Source organism: Odontesthes bonariensis, chromosome 11 (assembly GCF_027942865.1).
Source record: "Odontesthes bonariensis isolate fOdoBon6 chromosome 11, fOdoBon6.hap1, whole genome shotgun sequence".
NCBI lineage: Eukaryota > Metazoa > Chordata > Actinopteri > Atheriniformes > Atherinopsidae > Odontesthes > Odontesthes bonariensis.
This window is the reverse complement of record NC_134516.1, coordinates 21,426,768-21,445,860: the sequence shown is the minus strand read 5'-3', so window position 1 is coordinate 21,445,860 and position 19,093 is coordinate 21,426,768. Positions and strand designations below refer to the sequence as shown.

Here is a 19,093-nt window from a genome sequence, read left to right as displayed (position 1 = left end):
ATGCAGAAACACCAAACAAGACCACAAAATACTTAATAAACTTAACAAATACACAGTTATTTGACCATCTTGCACTGGCATCGCCAATGACACTAATGATGTATCCTCCTTGTACTGGCTGAACATTGGTTGGTAGTCTCTAGTCCTTCTGCTGCATAGCCAAGATGGCAATGATCGAGGCAATGTCGTGTACAGAATCCCACACTCAATTTCGTGACCAATATGACTTCCCCTTCTGGATACTCTGAATCTTACTGTACTGCTTGTAGCGATTTAATGGCGTCAACATACTTATACAATTCAAACAGCAATGCTAAATACAGAAGTATACAGTCTGAGACACAGTTAGCACATACAACATTGTTAAATAAAAATTAATCATAAAAGTCAGGGCCCATAGAGCAAATTCAATAGTTGTCATGGTAGCAACTGTGTAGACAGCTGGATTCAGATGCCTTCTGTCAGCTGTTCCTTGCAGTATTAACTTTTTGTACCTGAAGTTTTGCAGTAGTGTGTTGATGGTGCTATTGAAATACCCATGCCTTAAATCACACTGTCCCTGACCTCAGAATTAACAGCGAGCAGGAGATGGTGCTCAGATAAACTCTCTTTAAATTTCAATACACTAATTACAATATCATTATATAGTTTTTTAAGCACACCTTTTCCCAAAGATGTGTATGTCCATATTGGAAACTAGAGAGTTCACTGTGAAACATGAACTTTGATCAGTCTTTATGATCTAGTTGCAGCAGGTTAAATTGGGCCAGGACACTCCGAGGCAGCCTCAGAACACAAGTTGTGTGTCATATATATTATTTTTCTTTGTGACAACATGCAGGATACAAAGCCACAATTTTTTCTATGATTTCTTGTAATCACGACACTCAGCTTGGCACCTACTCCCAGACTCTGCCGGCAGCTGTATTAAAGCACTATCTTCCATTGGATTCACATAATGTGTTGAGGCTTGATGGTGAGCGGGCCTGACATTTGGACTTGCAGCAAATTGTCATTCACAACTTCGGGCACGGGATTTGTCAGTGTTGCGATTAACGGTAAAAGCAATTAAGGAGGTAGACCCAAGTGCAGATTGGCTGGAGGAAAAGTTGTTGAACCAAAAAAAAGTCTTTAAACAAACCAAGGGCGCTAAAGAACAGGAAATCTAAAAACTTCAAACAAATAAAAAGCGACTATAAGAAGCAACAGGGCAGGGAGGTAGAGACAGTGAGGAACTGGCAAATGACAAAGAGGAGAGCTCCAAACATTGGGAGCACTGATGAGTTGATTAACAGCAGGTGAGTGAGAGATTCCAATCTCTTTTGACAACATTACATTTTGTGAACAATTCAACAGTGTCAGAGACTGAAAAGAGGGACAAACTCTGGAAACTCAGACCATGGCTTGAGTCATACAGAGAGAAATGCCTGCAGGTGGTACCCGAAGAGCACAATTCTGTGGATGAGATGATGATTCCTTTCAAGGGGAATTATCTTTATTACTCTACTCTACTCTACTAAGTTCTTGTTGTTGCAATAAATGACTGTTCAGAACAACATGACTGAGGTTATTTTTCATGTTATACTGTTCTGGGACAAAAGCAAAACCCTGCAAAAGAATCCTTAGTTCTGTATTGTTGTTCAGACAATGAGTGCAAATGCAGGAGATTCTGCTCCCCATTGAGCCCAACGTTGCAATATTACAACGTTTCCGTAAAAACTTAACAAAACATATTTTTTTTAAAAATACATCATTTTCAGCATCAAAGGCCTCCTACAACAACATCTTAATGGTTGAAAATTTTTTTTTTGGTGTTTTTCTATATCTGGGTCTTACAGGGTTAACAGAAAACAGGTGTGCATGAAGACCTGGGGTCAAGACCAGTGCTGTAATCAATGGTAGAGGGGATTAGGGGTGGACCCAATTGCAGACAACACAAAGAATAAAGCTCAAACAAAATACCAAATCTCAAACAGGTAATGAACCAAAACACAATGACTGAGCCGAGGCACTAAGAAGTAATAATTCAGAGCAAAGGAACCAATAAAAAAAAAAAAAAAAAACAAGAATGTTTTGTACACAATAAAACCTATAAACCCAAACAGTTCTGTGATTTGATTGGTTGGTGCCAGCCCAGCCTCTTGAAAAGTTGAACTACTCACAATTTTACAACACAAGCTCCCCTGAAGTAACGGGCCAAGAATTAAACCAAGCAGTGTCCTTGGACTCTTTTGATCCCTCTGAAAGGTTAAAGAAAGCTATGAGTATCTGAAAAGGGGTTTGAAGCCTGTGTATATTGTTTTAATATGTTCAATTCTACTTTAATGTAACTAATAGACCATTTCTTTACACTATTGTTCTTTTCTAAAGTGGCAACAACACTGCTGTGGCAACAACTGACACAGATTCACAAGAGAGTTTGCTTACTGAAAGATTTTTTTCTTATCACCTTTCCACACCAACAACGACATCTAGAAGCAGTGGTTGACATGCTGACCAGAGGTCAGTGTCACCATGTTTGATTTACAATTTGACAAACGACGTCAGTCCACACACACGGCCCACCAAATTACAAACCTAAGACCACACAGCCCCCCTGCCTACATAACAAATCCCAGTTTAACCTCTCAGTCACCAGAATAAGTTCACAGTATGTGGACCCTGGGAGATTTATGCAATTTATGTAAAACGGCAGCATTATGAGGATTCTGCCTCAAAACAAGCAACGGCATCTGCCGAGCATCTACTGTGAATCTTTGAGAGCAGTGTTTTGGAAAATGTATCCACATGTGAAATCTGAAAAGAATGGTGCTGCCCCTGGTGACCCTGAGTAAAAAGGGGTCCATGCATTTTTTGCCATCAAAAGACTAAATGCTGATCTTTTTTTACTAGAATCAAGAATTTTTTTTTTCAAAATAACAGAATATTCTTCTAAATGCTACCAGAAGGCAAATCTGAGATCAGTCTGAATACAACTGCGGCTAACAACGCTTCACCTACTTAGTGTACAAATTGTAGTGGCTGTGCAGCTCAGTATCCCAGTTATTACTTCTGCAGCCTGTCTGCCTTCTGCTGCCAGGATTAATTGGCACTTTGATTTGCAGAAACTCATATTCAATGATTGGCCTACAAGCAGAATTGGATCAATGTCTCCTGATGGAAAAAGTAGGAGAGCAGTGCTGGGAGAGTGATTCCCTGTGCTGAAAGAATCGACTTTAACAGTAACGGGGCTCAAAAGAGCTGTTTTAATGCTGTGTACTGATATAACACCCAGCTCGCCTCGTGTGATTCCAGGCAAAGATGCTGCCTGCTTACGTAGCTGTAGCTTGTTTTCCAGGTTTAGACTTGTGATTTGTCAGCAAAACTTCAAAGTACTCCATAGCAACCTATGTTTTTGACTAAAGAGTTGGATTTACATACCATCTGACTGAAGCAAAACTGATTTGATTATGCTTGGTCTACTTTATTCTAGAGGAAATAACTATTTGTATCACTATTTAGGAAAACTGCAGCACAAGCAGTGCCATGGTCAACTGACCAGAGAAGAGACTATGGAACAGATGCAGTGGTTTACAGGACAAAACAACATTGCTGTTTCACAACTAAGGCTTGAATTTGTCAAATTTATTTTTCTTTTTGCACTTTTCTTTTGCACTCTCACTCACAAATGATTAGGTTTACGTGTAACAAAATATTTCATTACGGTTACAAAACTCTATGTGGTTTCTTTTTATACATTTTCATATCCAAGTGTCGTGATTCCTGTCAGGTCATATGAACGCTCCTTAACAAAAATACGTCACTTAAGAACTTAGTGAGTCTTTAAAACTTTTTTTTAGAATAAGTAAACATCACCTGCACATGACCATCAAGGCTATTTTAATGGAAGAAGGATGATTCATGCCAATTTTCTTGGCACCATTGTCGCCTTTGAGATCTTCTTCCAGCACGTCATTAATACTGATGCAGGACCATTATGGGACACATGAATAGCAGTGAGTAATATAGCTTTTAATTTGGGATTAAATATTCTGGGCAGCTTAAGTCTGCTCATCTCGCATTGTGCTGAGCGCTTTGATGCATTAGCATCTCTCTGAGCTGTATTAATGTTCACAACAGCCAAATATGAGTCATCACAGAATGAATTATGCTTCAAACTATGGCATTTTGTATTAGCCACGGCCCATCAATGGGGTTTTTAAATTTTGTCCAATGTAACTGTGACACTGAAAATACAAAATCAAGTAATTCATTAAATTTGTTTGAGCAGTATTGCAGTATCTTGAATTATCCAACATTAGCCTAGTGGGTGCACCTGAGAACAATGTGCTCAGTTCAATGAGCCCATTCAGTGTAGACCTCTTCACAACACTTGAAGAGCACTTGAATCTTCCTCTGAGGTTCACTATTAAGAATAGATCCCTTTTAGAAAACACACGCTGAGATGTGCAACACTGGGCATTTCAGGTTATTATCTGCGTGGGAATGCTGTGGATGGTTTATTGATTGAACCTCTGGGGTCTGTTTGTGACAGTGTGGGAGACCAGATCGCTGTTTTCTGTGGCTGGCAGTATTAATCTGCGCCGGTGTTAGAAGAATAGAGACATGGTGTTGGCTATGCCTGAGGGGACAGCTCCAGCTCGATAGAGAAGCAAGACACATAGAGGAGGAGGCAAGCAACCATGTTGGAAGCAAATGTCAGTTTCTTTGAGACGCTTTGTCTCCTGGGATGCACCTCTGTTTGACAGCCAAACTGCCTGTTGGTCTAAATACAGCATGAGAAGTGATTGAGAGATTTGTTTCCAGTCCATTAGATCCCATCAGTTTTAAGGAAAAACTGGTTTCCATTCATATCCCTTTTTCTCCCTTCCTTCGTTTCAGTAAAGGCATATATTATATTTATATATATATTTTTAGTATAAATAGTGAATCTGCATTGGTAATTCTGCAAATAGTATTAAAAATTTACACCTTGCTATTCAATTTGCTCTTTACAATGCATTTTGATTGCAAGGGTGCATATCAAGTGTTTACTTCTTGTATATGACTGTTGCATGCCTACATAAAATATACCTTTACTGGACCTCATACCCATCTGTTTCTGCATATGCTGTCCAATGGAGAAGTTTGTTAGACTGTCATGAAACACTCATTTATTAATGACTCGGGACACAAACCTTTGTTTTGTTTACATGGACAAAACATGTCTACATGGGAATGTCACGGAATTTTGTGAAATAGACACAAAAGGAGAATCTAGTAGTTTTAAAGGGGAAAATGTTAGAAAAAAAATCTCTCATCTTATCTTAAACGGATAAGCGAGACTAAAAACTAAAATTCTTTCGATTTATAAAAAAAAAATCACACCTGAGACTGACAGACGTGATTAATAATTCATACCAATAATGAACAAACTGAGTCCACACTTATCCATTAATAATTAATGGTTGTCTTATCTAGTAGGCACACTGTATAAAAGCTCCCTGCAAAGCTTCATACAAAATGCATGTGCTTTGATTAATGTTCCAGCATCTAATTCCTTTCACATTTATTCCATTTTGTATCCCCAACCGGCTGATGTTTTTCTTCCTCTTCCAAAAGACATTTGGTTCCTATATCCAGCACGAGCTACTGAAAGAAGGAAGTTACAATACACCAGTGTGCTGATGAGCAAACTGTCCCTGTCACAGGTTGTGGCACATCCGTAAATCAGAATATTTTCTCTCCGACAGGAACGGCATAATACTGTATATTAACTATAGATTATATAGCACCACAAACACATTCACACTAAGCTGCTTGACACTGCAGGGATGAAAGTCAGGGAGCCTGAATTTTACTTATAACTTATTCATGCTTCAAGCCTTCATTCCGCACACCTGGGAAAAAGTCAATTTCTTTCACAACGGGGAAGCTTATTTAAAGCAGCCTATGATTGTGAAAGCAACAATTTGCTCTACAAACATCTTTACAGGTCTTTCAGCGACAGAGTTGCTTTATTTTGTAACCAAGCTTGTATTTATATCCCTGTTGGACTCTGTGTCTCAGCTGCGGGGGCTTCACACCTGGCTGATTCAATCATTTGCAACAGACTGAAGAGAGTCTTTTTAGAAGTTGACAGTTCATGTGATGTTACTTATGGTTTGTCTTGCAGGTTAATTTTCTTATTTGAGAAATAAAATGTACTTGAGTTGGTTTTTATTCAAGCTGAGGTTAAAGCATCTTGCATAAAACAATCAATATACAAACCTGCAGGAATGAAAGGTGAAGTGACTTGGTGCACAAAAACCCCTAAAAAACAGCTAAACATCCTGGAGAAATATGCTTAGTTTTACAGAGCAACAAATAGCGAATTGTTTTGTTTTAATTTGAAGTCTTCTGTGACACTAATTCAGAAGAAAGTATGGGACAATAACAATTTCCTTTCAGCTGCAAACTCAAAATGCATTTTAAATGCAAGTTCAAAGGAAGACAACTGAGAGTATTCTTTGTGCCTCATCACACTCTTGTTTCATTCTGTAGAAGGTGGCAGATAAATATCTCTGCTGCTTTTCTCTGCTGTTAGGATTTTAATAGATAATGCTGTGACGACTGAAATAGCATATTAGCTTAAAGACAAGTTGGGTTGTGAGTGCCTGAAAGACAGTTACTACTCACCAAGCAGTGCATAACATGCAGTGACCTATTTTGCAGAGCGGAAAGTCGTTGCCCCCTTTTTTTTCCCATTTAAAGCCTCTGCTGTTATGTTTGGACAGTCACGATTAAGGATTGTTATTAGTGATATGACAAGTTGTTGTAATCTCATCTTTTTGTTCTTTTTTTTCTAATTTTTTCATTTAAAAATGTACCAGATGTCAATAATCCGAGTCTCAAAAAATGGCTTAGACATTGTCCACTTTTAAATGCATGTAAAGGTCTGGTCACAAATTTTTCCATCTCTATTGACTTTTGTAGAGAGCTTTTGTATTGTTTGGGGACCCACAACCCACAGCACCGTCACCAGAACAAAATTTAGGCTTTCTAAAGGTCTGAAAAATACAAATCCATGCAGTGTTAAAACAGTTGACACCTCCGTAAGTCCACCTTGCAGATCAAATCAAATCAAATCAAATCAAATCAAATCAAATTTATTTGTATAGCACATTTCATGTACAAACAGTTCAAAGTGCTTTACATAAAATAAAAGCATTGCAGCAGGGAGTGCAAGAAGCATTAAAAATACATAAAATAATATAAAGAGAAACAAATAAAATCATTTAAATGAATTTAAAATCAGGCAACAGTCTAGATAAGTTAAAAGATATTTCATGCATTGACACATGAGAAAAGAAATGTCTTTAACCTGGATTTAAAAATGTCTACATTTGGTGAAAGTTTAATCTCCACTGGCAGTTTGTTCCACTTGTTTGCAGCATAACAGCTAAATGCTGCTTCTCCATGTTTAGTCTGGACTCTGGACTGGACCAGCTGACCTGAGTCCTTGGATCTAAGAGCTCTGCTGGGTTTATATTCTCTGAACATATCACAGATGTATTTTGGGCCTAAACCATTCTGTGATTTGTAAACCATCAGCAGGCTTTTAAAATCTATTCTGTGACTGACTGGAAGCCAGTGTAAAGATTTTAAAACTGGTGTGATGTGTTCAGATCTCTTAGTCCGGGTTAAAACTCCAGCAGCAGCGTTCTGGATGAGCTGCAGATGTTTAATGCTCTTTTTGGGAAGTCCAGTTAAAAGAGCATTACAGTAATCGAGTCTACTGGAGATGAATGCATGGATGAGTTTCTCCTGGTCTTTTTGGGAGAGGAAACCTTTAATTCTGTTGATATTTCTGAGGTGGTAAAAAGCTGCCTTGGTGACAGCTTTGATGTGGCTGCTGAAAGTCAGATCTGAGTCTATCAACCCTCCGAGGTTACGAACTTGGTCAGTGATTATAAGGTCCCGAGTCTCAAGATATTTACCAACGCTGACCCTCTTCTCTTTGCTACCAAACAGAATGATCTCAGTTTTGTCTTCATTTAATTGTAGAAAATTCTCTCTCATCCAGGTGTTTACTTCCTCCAGACACTGACACAGTACGTCTGCTGGGCTGCAGTCGTCTGGGGACAGAGACACATAAAGTTGTGTATCGTCTGCATAACTATGATAATTAATGTTAAAATTCTGCAATATCTGACCCAAAGGGAGCGTATACAAGTTAAACAGAAGAGGTCCAAGAATTGACCCCTGGGGGACTCCACAAGTCATGGCCACTCGCTCAGATTCATAGCTGCCAATAGTAACAAAATAACTGAGGCCTTCTAAGTAGGACCTGAACCAGTTAAGGACCGCTCCAGAAAGTCCAACCCAGTTTTCCAGCCTGTGCAACAGGATTCTGTGATCTACAGTATCAAACGCAGCGCTGAGGTCCAACAGAACCAGGACTGAAACATTACCAGAATCAGTATTCAACCTAATGTCGTTTAACACTTTGACCAGAGCTGTTTCAGTGCTGTGATGACGTCTGAAGCCTGATTGAAACTTATCAAGACTTCCACTTTCATTCAGAAAGTCGTTGAGCTGGTTAAATACAACTTTCTCAATAATCTTGGATATAAAAGAGAGATTAGAGACAGCTCTGTAGTTGTTCATCATAGAGGCATCTAGAGTTCTCTTCTTTAGGAGTGGCTTAATGGCAGCTGTCTTTAGTGACTTGGGAAAAATGCCTGATGCCAGTGAGCTGTTAACTATTCGTAGGAGATCACTTTCTACTGAGGTAAAAACAGTTTTTAAAAAGTCGGATGGTATTATGTCCAGAGAACAAGTTGTTGATTTCAGCTGCCGAACTGTTTCCTCTAGGATTTTTAAATTAACAATATTAAATTGTGACATAACGTCAGAGTTATTTCTAGGTTTTAGACACAGATTAGTTTACTTGTTTGTCTTTGTTGCGTTAATGTTTTGTCTAATTGTTTTGATTTTTTTGGCTAAAAAAGTTGGCAAATTCGTTGCATTTCTCAGTGGAGAGGAGGTCTGGGTTTGACTGTTTAGGAGGATTTGTGAGTTTTTCAACCATAGCAAACAGAGTTCGAGAATTGTTGACATTCTTATTAATCATTTCAGATAAATGCAGCTGTCTGGCCTTGCACAGCTCATTGTTATAACTACGCAGGCTTTCTTTGTATAGCTCATAGTGAATCTGAAGCTTTGTTTTCCTCCATTTACGTTCAGCTTTCCTGCATTCTCTTTTCAGGTTTTTGACCGTAGTGGTGTTTCTCCATGAGGTTTTCTGTTTGATCAAGGTGCTCTTGATTCTTATCGGTGCAACAGCTTCCATTACATTAAAAATTTTCAAGTTAAAATGATCCAGCATTCCTTCAACCGACTCTGCGCTGATTGTTGGTAACATAGCTATGGCCTCCCTAAACTGAGCACTTGTTTTCTCATTGATGTACCTCTTCTTAACTGAGAAGCTGGTTGTTTGAACATTCTGAGTAATATGTAAATCAAATAAAATACAAAAATGGCCAGACAAGGCCAAATCAGTGACAACAACAGAAGAAATATCAACACCTTTAGAAATGACCAGGTCCAGAATGTGACCTCGAAGGTGGGTAGGTTCTGTTATATGTTGCCACAAACCAAACATGTCCAGCACAGAAGAAAATTCTTTGGCAGTACCATCCGACATATTATCCATGTGAATGTTAAAATCCCCGGTCAAGATAAAATGGTTAAAATCAGTCGAAATAACAGACCATAATTCAGAAAAATCATCAATAAAACTTGCACAGTATCCTGGAGATCTGTAAATGATATAGAACAGGATTTTAGGAACACCCTTTAAGCTAAAACTCAGATATTCAAAAGAAGTGAAATCACCAAATGATATCTCTTTACACTGGAATGTATCTTTAAATAAGGCAGCCCCCCCCCCACCTTTCCTCCCATTTCGGCATTTATCCATAAAACTAAAGTTTGGGGGGGCTGCTTCATGAAGAACAGTAGCACTTGGGCTCTCTGTTAACCATGTTTCTGTCAGAAAAAGAAAATCTAAATTGTGTGAAATTATGAAGTCATTAACTAACAGTGACTTATTGGACAGAGATCTAATATTAAGTAAGGCTAGCTTTGTGGCGTTTACAGTGGTCTCTGTTGTATTCTGAGTTGTACGTGGTACCGATAACAGATTAGATAGATTCACCCAGCAGGTTGACTGTTTTCGATTCCTTCTTTTACTAACTAATACAGGAATTCTATTGGGCCCCAGCTTGTTCTCAGAACAGCTGTCAGAAGTCGGACTTCTATAGCAGGGACCCTGAACACATCAGATGGTAAAAGCTCCAGGAAAGCTATAGTGATTTTTCTTTTCAGCTATGGGGCAACATAACTAGTTATGGCCAATCTCATAGTTAGCATATTAACAAGCAGTTGCTTGTTTACACAGTTTGTGGTTCTCAGAGGAGGTCACTCTGCCAACCTTCATCACATCATTCAGGTCAACAGACTGAGACAGGAAAGTTGAGGGCCACCAAAGCAAAACAATGTGTTTGAATATGCTTACGTGCTCCATGTTTTTTGTTAAATATCAATTCATGTTTGTCATTGAAGAAGTGAACAGAACTTCAAATCATTTATTGGAGATTTTGTGATTCTGAATATTTCTGTGGGGGTCTCCTTAATGTTGGGATTAAATGGAGCTGCTTTGGGCAGAGGGCAAGAGGTGACTGTCATGACAGTTTGAGGATTGCTGACAGCTAATAATGATGCTGCCTGACACTTGTATGCGAGCTTATGTGCGAAAGCACGTGTGGTTTCTTTGTATTGATCAGCATTTGTCTGTGTGTGTTCTTGTGGGCACATTTGTGCGTGCACCTTTAGGCAAATAGAAATGAGTGTACGGAGGAATTTTCATTAGCATGGATGATGTTACAGTAAATTTCTCGAGTGACAGAGAAACGCTAAGCTGTTGCTACTGGTGAATGTGCCCGATTTAAGCAGCGGATTGAGACTTTTGTGTGTTTTCCTCATGCACGAAAGAGCTGCTCTCATGTCTCGTGTTAAATGCAAGGAAACGCTTTTTTTTTTTTTTATTTAATCGGATGGATGAAAACATCACAGCAGCAGTGGGAAAGGCGCATTTAAGCAGTTTTCCTGCCCAGTTTTACGGATTATTCGCATGGAATTACGGCAGCAGAGCATCCCTAATTACACAAGGCTAAAGGTAAGACAGAAAACGTCCTGCCTGGCTGTCCATGCCAGATGCATGCACACAGCTTCCCATCATTTTGATATCAATATCTGCTAAATAAGACCATGCAGTTTTAATTTAAATGTGTTTAAAATGCAGTGATCAGTGGCAAGCTAGTAGATTTTTTTTATCCTGCTACTTCATTCATACCACATGGCCTCTCTCCGAAATCCACTATGAAAGTTCAGTGTGCTTGAGACAAATCCTGCAAAAATAAAACAGGATTAAAACAGGAAGTTCAAACACCTATCTGAGATGAACGGAATTTCCATAGGAATGTGTGGACATCAGGTGGACTGGCACACTAACACGTGAACGTAGAAGTGAAGCATCAGTCGGAATCTTTCTTAACTGTGCTTTCTTCCCTCTTTTCTTTTTCTTTTGCTTTGTAGTGTCACTATGTCACAGTGTCAAGATAAGAAAGGAGCCGGCAGGGCAAACATGATCATAACTAGTGTTTATTCGGTTTATCATTACTCATCCTGACCTCAGTTGACTCACGCTTCTTATTGGGGACACTCAAACATCAGCAAATCAAAATATTTCCATAGATGGTCTGACCTCAGTTTGATTTAGTGAGTCACGACGATGCTGTAAACAGTATCCACAATGTTCCGGGTCCTTTTTTAGAGGATCTCATGCTTTGTTCACTGTTCATCTGCTCTGTCAGGTTCAGTTAGTTCTCAAACACAGTGACTGGACACATACCAACACTATGACTCACAAAGTAAGTAACGGTTAGTAATAATGAGAAGAGTTCATTATTGCAACTATTCGGAGTTTCAAAGGCACAAGTTAACCAAATTACGAGAAGGAAAAAACTCATTTCCAACGGTACTTCCACGCATTGAATTTCTTTTCTCTTTTCTTTTGGTTTATTCTGCATAAAAGAAAACCAAAAAGATAAAATAGTGCAACTACTTGGACATGTGGCATTTATCATCGAGACTTCCTAATCTCTGGCCTTCCACCCCTATCCCTCCATATCTTTTAATCTGTCTGTTCCCATTTCCATCTGCTCCCTTCTTAAAATCTGTTTTCTAAGGCTTTTCTGTGTATTAGTCTTTCTCTGATTAGATCAGTATTCACTGAGGCCACTTGAGAGAGACGGATAGCCTCTGCAAGAGAGAAAAAAAACAGAAAATGCCCAAAAACACAGAAAACAACAACTTCTTTCCTACTTTCCGTCCATTCCAGTCTCAAACTCCGCTTCAAAGAAGATGTCTCCACTCAGCTGGCACCAGCTCTGGGTCTTACCCCTTGCTGATTAAAACCAGCCCTTTCCTGACTGGATGCAACCTCTGTGCTTCAAAAGGCCGGAGGTCAGCTTGAAGGGAACTGTGTTTGGCATTTTCCAGAAGGGTTTCAACTGTGACTACCATGATGCTCTTAAAAAAAGAAAAGGTCACAGGCACATGCAAACCTATAGGTTGAGACTCAGAAGCAAACACATTTAAGAAGAGCTCTACAAGCCTTTTATAAGTCCTGCACTGTTATTGACTATGTAGACTTCAGGATGAGAAAAATCAGCAGGTGGTGGTTTTAAGATGCTCTATATCTCTGTTTTAAAGATTCCTCTGAAAGGTTCTATGCATCTGCTATGTACTGTATGTATTTTTATTTATTTAGTCATTTATTAGTTTTATTAGAATTGGTATTATTATTGTTGTTGTTAATATACAATCATTGTAAATATTAATAATTTTTTGAGCTACTTGACTAATTTGAATTTCCCCCATTGGGGGATGAATAAAGTATTTTTCTATTTCTTCTATTCTTCTATGTGAGGTTTCTTGCATGAGTTGAACTGTTAGATAGCCCACAGTATCTGTCAATTTGAATTAGTTGTATATAGGAGGCTGGCTAAGAGCCATTTAATACATTAAAGTCATCTGTGTGTAACTGCACATATGTGTGATGCAAATCCTTCAAATCCCAGACTGCCAACTGTGTTCGTGCCCTCCGGAAAGGTCTCGGTCGTAACCCTGTCGTCCTTTATCCTCGTGACGGTCTCACCCTGAGAGAGGACACACACACTCCGCTGCATTCCTCTCATTCCTGGTCGTTAAAAAAAAAGACCATTTTAAAACTCTGAGCAGATCAGCTTTCCTGAATTGAAAGGGCAGGTCAAACTACTTTTTAGAATATGTTGCTGAAACAGAAAAACAAAAGGAAAAACGATGTAGCAGCTGACACAAAGTCAGTCAAATGCTTCTGAAAACTAACCATGATATCCGTTTGAGAGCAATACAAGGAAATAAAATCTGAAGCTTTTCTTTCAGAACAATTCAGAACATCTTCCTGCGCCTGATATTAGTTCAGTGTCCACTCAAAGAGGTGTATCTTTAATGTTTAGACACTGCATTGCACTAACAATGATTGTAGTTTAGATAAAGCTTCTAACTGAAAAAGCTGCCCTTTCTGCCTGGCAGATGAAATCATTTTCATTTTGAAACTCGGTGCTCTTTCTATTTGCACGATGTCGTTTGAAATAATGTAACAACATTAACAGTCCAAGAAAAAAGCTCTTTGGCTTTACGTAATACAAGTAGAGGACACTTGGCAAAGCTTGTGCTGTCTGCTGAGACTCGGATGAAAGAAAGAGTCCTTGTGTCTGTGTGCTTTAATTCTGAAAAGTGCTTCTGGATAACCTCCAAGGGCAAAATAATAGAACACCTGTCAAAGCAGAGGCTATACAGTACCTCCATCTATGAGGTGGCATCACTGAGATGATAGAATGTGTCCTTCGCAAGACTTTAGTTGCAAAGAAAAAGAAAAGCTTTCACTGGAACTGCAGAGAATACCTTTAATCAGTCAGAACTGAAAACAGAATTTTGACATGAAGATAGAATGCTATGAAGACATAAATCAATGGCAAAAGGAAAAAAGAAATCCGATGCAATCTAACAACAAAATGAGGAGATTCTCAGTCATTGCACAATGACTTTTCTATACACATTTCTTGACTGCAGTGCAGCTTTTGTCAAGCTTGTCATAACACTGACATGAACACGACACGATCCTGTCAATGTTATCACCGTTCCTTTGTGCAAAAAAACAAATAAAGTTGTAGGAAGGCTTGTCTGGCTTTACTCCAGATGATAGATCACTTTCTAAAGACCCTGCGCGAGGTCTTCCTCTGTCCTCTTACTCTTTTTACTGTCCCAGGTCGCTCTTACCCGTGAATGGTTTAGGTAGGGAGTTAGAAGTTGTGTACATGATTATGGTTGGACGTGTAAAAAGGTTGCTGAGTTTTAGACATGCAGAAAAAAAGCCCAAATCAGCCCACTTGTTTCCTGATATATAATATCAGAGACACATACAACCCAGCCAAATACATAAACAAACCGCCACCAGTCATATCAAAGGAATCCCACCAACCTAACCTTAAAATCCAACATGGCTCAGAATAAAAGATTTATAGAAATGGATCTTGAATGTGTCTCATCTAAGTCTTGAAAAATGCAAATGTCATGTTCATCCAAATTATGACCTACATCCAGATTTCACTACCAATACCTTCACTGAGACATTTGTACTTTATTCGTTACCTAAAGTAAATGTTCCTATTAGCAACTTATCCCACGAACCGCTTCTGAGTATATTTTCCTTCTTGCCGTGGTGAGGAATGCTGCATGTCCCGTTCGACTGGAGGAAAGTGTCCAGAAATTTAGTGATCAGGCTCCTGCTGGGAACTGGCCTGAGATTGGAAACTTTTCCTTCTCCTTTTCCAAAAGAGCATTCTTTAGCAGCAGCCTCATCTCGACTGATCCCACTCCAAACACCAGAGACACACAACCAGAATCTCTACAGCACACACACACATGTACTGTTTCATAGGTACGGGTGTTGCTGAATTATTGAAATCCCAACTTCATGACTAAATTCACTCAACAATACCCTTTTCGGATCTCAAAACCATCTTGCTTTTTTTTTTTTCTTTCTTACTGACCTTATATGAATTCCAAAAACACCTAATCTAATTAAAATCTCTGCTTGGCGTTTCAGTGGTGCATTCGGTTTTGGACACGCTTTCTGGAACTTATCAGACCCAAACAAACCGGTTTATTTGATGCATTCGACATGATTCAGGCCGAAAATAACATTTCTGGCTCTGCAGTTTTGGAGTCCAGGATACAGGAGAGAATTAAACCCATAAGTAGATCCATGTTCTACACTACCACATACAGCACTCACTTCCCCAGGGCAAAATTGCAGGGATTATTCTTCATCCAGCTACCAATGAGTTGCAAGCTTAGAAGCTTTTTGTATCACATGAGCTGTAAACTTTTGAATAATAGTTTAGGCAGATTATTTTCTATCTGTTTATTTTGCTTTCTGTTATGCACAATGGCCAGGATTAGGGGACTGTCTGCTGTGTGTCAGAGGCACAGTTTCTAATCAGATACCCATGAATGCAAAGTATTTTTGACCAAAGATTGCAGTTCTACAGGGCAGCTTGCCTTGTGTGGGACTGACTTGCATCTTGGAGATTAATTTAAGCTGCTTTCCTCATGAACCGCATGAAAAAAAGGACGGGGCTTTGTGAACAGCAGCCAAAACAGCTGAGGTTTCAAGGTGGAGGGAGCGCAAGAGAGATGTTAAGGGACTTAGAAAAGATACATGGTATCGATGGGGAATTTAGCCAAGTATGTGTCAGTGATGTAAAAGTTACGAGATAGAGACTTCTCCTGTGGCCTCATTTATCTTTAAATGCAATGAAGGCTTTATCTGAAAGAACGATAACGGACTAATTTTCACATATTTTGAGGGTGTTCCTTTCTAATTGTGAATTTGTTTTCACTTTGAACTCCTGTTCGTGCAAAGTCAACTCTTCCTCCACGACAGTTAAGATTCCCACACCGCAAACTCCCTCAGAAAAAAAACAGTCACACTCTTCACAACTTCACTTGAGTTACGCTTAGCAGAAATGTTGCTGTTTTACATTCAAGAAGTAGAAACTCTGGCCATTCAGGTGTCATTAATACAGAGTGGACACTTGATCAATATGGTTTTATAATTAGATAGCTGGTTGTGTACCAAATTAAATTCTATTCGATGACCCTGTTAGGTCATTTCTATAACTTTTCTTCTTTTAACTTTTCAATACTGATGCTTTTGAAGCATCATGGATTTGCTCGGTTTGTAACCCATTAACTGGGTTTGCAGGAGAGTTCAAACTCAGCAAGATCAATACGTCTTGTAGTTTAAACAAGTTACCATATTCCCAGACTATTGTTTCCATTTGTAAATATGTTGCATCTGTGTTTATTTTTAGTCTTTGTGCAAAATCAAACAAAAGAGAACCGTCTTTCAGACTCATCGTTGCAGGTTTAGAGGCTGCGCCGAAACAGGAAATGCTTTCTTGACTTGGTCAGTCATCCAACTTCAGTCAAAGTGTGTTTTCGGTTATGCTTGGATTAAAGACAGCTGCCGGGATTAGTTTGAGAAATTGGAAAAATAAAAGTAGCTACATCTTTGGACTTTGTGCTAAAGTACTGGACTATTTCCTTGGATAATATTTGGAAAAACGAATTCAAAAGATAAATATCTGTATTCGTACACATGGTAAAATGTCTAAGTCCCACATCAAGGCAAAATGTACCTTGATGTGGGACTCACGGCAAGCAGAAAAGGGTGAGCAGAAATGAAGGTTTACTCATTCAGTATCAGTCTGTGTGGCACATCGTACTGCAAATACACGACCAGCCCAGACTCCACCTCCCAGTAGTCCAGTGATTGGCCTACTTAAAGGCAGGGCAGTTCACTGGCAGATTTGAATACAGTGAAACAGTGTAGGAAGAATGGACCGAGAGGGGGGGAGGAGAGGAAAGAGTCGGGGGGCGGGGCAATAGTTTGTCCTGTTTCTCTCTCTTTCTCTCTCTCCCTGTCTCTCTTTGCTAGGTCAGGATGGAAAGGCTTACACAGGCAGAGGAGGAAACATGTCATGAGAGGTGATGACACAGCCACGGAGACATACCCACATCCTCATCGACTCCTGAGAGCGCCCCACGCTGCCGTTTTAGCCGCTTCTGCATCCCACAGAGGAGAGAAAGAGAGAGTCAGAGACAGCTGACAGTCTCCCTCCCAACCTCTCTCGTCCTCTCTTTTTCACTTTGATTGTGGATGATGGGATTTTAATCATGTGGAAGGTAAGCGGAGGAGGAAACCAGGGGGCCTTGTTGTGTTTTCTGATGCGTACTGCCTGTGGTGGGTTAGAGGGGGGTTTGTCTCTGTGGAAGTTTGTGTTCTTCTTAGTTTACTTAAGTCTGTGAGTCCCTGTGGGATTCCCGCATGGTTTTACCCTCCATCACAGCCCAGCCTGTATTCCCAATGGAAATGAGGAGTAGTGCCAGCATTACTGGAATGATAATGACAGAGCAGCGGCTTGATAGCTAAGCCAATGAATATTGTGGAGCCATGTGTTGCAAGGCTGTGGAAAAACTTCTATGGAACACACATCTACCACTTGGAGAACGCTTTATCATGCAGTATATGAGTCATGTGTTTCTTATTGGCTTGGAAGTGTGATTCTTTAAGATCTAGACAACTTGATTTGGGGTTTTATTCTTCAAACTGTGTGATCAGCATCCTAACACATGGGAATTAAAGGTAATGGGACAGTGGCGCTTTGGATGTTGACTAAAAGAAGCATACACGTATGCGTGGGTGGAGTTCCACTGGGTCTGTTTTTTGTGACCTAATTTCAAAGAGTCACTGTGTTTTAATGTTAGCTTGAAGCCCAAGACACATAAAGACATGGGACAGTAGCTTAAGGGTTGCTTACAATGTGTGTAAACTTTAGTGCTGGAAGTGCGTGCGAGTTTTTGTGTCCGAGTGGCTTTAAAGCTGCAAAATGTTAATGCAACTTTAGAGAGAGGCAGTGTTAATGTAAATTCTAGTAAACTAAAGGACTTCAGATTAATATTTAATAAGATGTCTGTGTGATTACTCTGCCTTCACTACAACACACACATTGTGTGTCTTTATTAGCCAGAAGGAGACTGTGTGCTTAGGCATGTTTGGTACGCACCAGTGCACGAGCGTGTCGATGTGCATGCATGTTGTGTGCTGAAGCGCATGTGTGACAGCTGGCTAACACAGGCTCAGTGCTACTACTGATCCGTCTCACCTGCTCGGGGTCAGAGGGATTAAGGAAATCCAGGTTTGGTGTTTGATCTGAAAGACAGAGACAAGGGAAGCAACTGGACTGTAACTTCAGATTATCATACAAGTGAGTGTAAGTTTTAAATCTCGCAAAACAACATGTCAAATTGAAGATGGGCAACTCCTGTGGAAGGTTTCTCAGCTTTAGGAACAAAAATTCTCATATTTGTTCAACAATCTCTTGAAAAGGCTTGACATTGTTTTACCTCATGATCAGATTTTACCAACAGTGACTGTAGATATCATTTACCGTGGTTTGTTCCAACAAAATCCATCAAAAGCTTACATTTCTCACATTTGCTTTGACAGAAACAGACAAGGAAATGTGAAAAAGGCTTTGTGTGAAGCTCAGTTTGAAGCCACCATGATGTCGACCAATATAGCAACAATAGTATTGTTGCCATTTCTTTTCCTGTTTCCCCTGACATGTCTCAGTGAGACATTTTCAGCCCGGGCAGGCTTCAGAAAAGCATCGCAGCTCTCAGATCTGCTCTCCCTACCCTCCTCCTACCAGAAGAGTGAAGTGAGAACTGGGCAAATATAGCAACTCTACCATTATCACTTGTTTTCTTTCCACATGGGACTCATCTGGCAGTTTGTGTTAACATAACTGAAGATGCACTCTTGATCTTATTAAAAATCTGCATAGTTACTTTGATTATGAGAAAAACTTTTCCTGTTGCTGATTGCATTAGTCAC

The 19,093-nt window shown here is 39.6% G+C and overlaps 1 protein-coding gene across 2 annotated transcripts in view; it reads left to right on the top strand.

The window, feature by feature from the left end:
• Window positions 1-19,093, top strand: part of LOC142391800 (E3 ubiquitin-protein ligase Midline-1-like) — a 56,519-nt gene that overhangs the window by 4,356 nt on the left and 33,070 nt on the right. Inside the window, exon 1 of one of the 2 annotated variants that reach the window (XM_075477873.1) lies at window positions 17,114-17,379. The exons of the other annotated variant lie outside the window; for it this stretch is intronic. The gene's annotated coding sequence lies outside the window, so the exon portion shown is untranslated. Of the gene's footprint in view, window positions 1-17,113; window positions 17,380-19,093 lie in introns of those variants that run through there. 2 annotated transcript variants of the gene reach the window in all.